A 2,033-nucleotide genomic window follows, 5' to 3' on the forward strand; every position below is an offset into this window, starting at 1 on the left:
AGGAATAAAGTGAGAGATGAAGAGAGAGTAAAAACGTAAAATATGAGAGATAATAAAGTTATTGACAAAAAAGAAAATGATCCAACTATTTTGCGACAACCTAAAATCGAATACAACTCAACTATCTTGAGCCGAAGGGAATATACAATACTTATTTTTTTTATCGTGGATAAATCACAACTTAATTGGTAAGACAATAACTGTTGAAATATTACGTTGCATCTTTAGCAAGGGGATATATATTGTCCGGAACACGGCGTCTTCAATTGCAGATCTCTAGTGCGATCTAATTCTTTTGTTTTCGGATGTATATTTTTTGTTTTGTTCACTTGGTTAAGGAAGTGATTCTTCCCTTCTTCTCTCATGTGGTTGTTGTTCGCTCTCATTTACTCGGGTTGTTGTTCTGCTATTTGATCTTGCATTTTGTGGTTTTAGTTGGTTGTGATATGAAGCTTCTTGTTTTTGCTCTCCCTTTTGCGTTCGTTAATTCTTTGTTGTGTCGCCTGATTTATTCTTTGTTTGTGTTATTGTGTAGTAGTAAAAAATTTCTACAACTCCTTACTATAGTAATTAATTTCAATATAGATTTAGGTAGGGGTGTGATAATACCCATACCATTTTCCATCACGGGTAACCCATCAATCTTACAAAACATCAAATTATTCTTCATCACGGGTTTTCAATCAATCCAAACAAGTCCCATATAAACTGCACCAATCAAAGCGAATTTTTACCCGAAAATTTTGCCATGATTCGTTCAAAGTGAAGATTCTTTCACTTCGAATATAAACAAACATCAAAATCAATTGCATCTCAGAAATTTCTGAATGACAAAATCCATTCATTAGTTTAGGAAAACGATAGCTCAATCCAAATGAGCTGACGATGACAAAAAGGAATGATTCTGCCTATACCCAATAAACTTCCAAAAAGAAAGTAAAAAATTAAATAAATAATAAAAAGTGGATATTTATTTTGTGAGAAGGAGCTTTCGCCTTTCAGCCTTTGCTTTTAGGCGTAAAAAAAACTGAGCGGGTCAGACATAGGGCACCGGGTCGCCACGCCTACGGGTCAGACTCCGACTCGTTTTTGAAAGGTTTGACCTCACACATTCAACGGCCATGATTTCCTAATCTCTCATTATAAAAGTTTTATTTTTATTAAAGAGTAAATAAAAGTGCTTTACCAAAAATTAAAGGTGCAAACAACGTGGGAAACAAAAGGGAAAAAGAAATAAAGTCAAAAGACTGTAAAGATGGTTAATCTTTTTTTTTGGGTAAAATTTAGTGCTTTTACCACATTATTAAATGCATTTCCCTTTTTTTTCCTTTTCCTTTTCATCCAAAATAGGCTCCTTAACTTATTCCTAAATTTAATCAAATTTTAGCTTATTGTTTTTTTAGACCCAAATTTTTTCTTCTATTCTGGAAGTATTTATATATTTTACACTGTACAATCACTATGTTTTTTTAATTTTATTTTATTTTGGTGTTGTGATTAGTCACCATACACAAAGAAAGCATACCTGAATTGTCGTTTTACATATTATCAGTATTAAAAGACTTTTTTTTTTGTTTGTAATGAACTGTCAATGTCTCAACTGAATTTTACCAAAAAAAATTAGGTCATGTACATAAAATTATGAAAAATTAAGAGAGCATAACTAAATGAAAAATTATTGAATGTGTAAGATACTAAAGCTGGCCTACTGAATTTTTGGTGAAAGAAAAAGGAATTAGTTAGTTAAAGTTGAACATATTCTACGTATCAATGTATATGATACAAGTATGGAAGTTGCTTTTATTTTTCAAAATAAAATTGAAGTGTGTTACTTACAATTAAGTAGTTCTGCTATTATTTATTTTTAACTAATTAATAATCACATGTGAAAAAATATTCTATATAAAAATATTAGGAAAATGATTATTATTATTATTATTATTATTAAAATAAATTAAATATTAGGAGTACATAACATACAACTATCAAAATTTATAAAGTAAAAGGTTGTTCTTATATGCGAATGTTACTTC

Source organism: Salvia splendens, chromosome 19, assembly GCF_004379255.2.
Source record: "Salvia splendens isolate huo1 chromosome 19, SspV2, whole genome shotgun sequence".
In the NCBI taxonomy this organism is placed as follows: domain Eukaryota; kingdom Viridiplantae; phylum Streptophyta; class Magnoliopsida; order Lamiales; family Lamiaceae; genus Salvia; species Salvia splendens.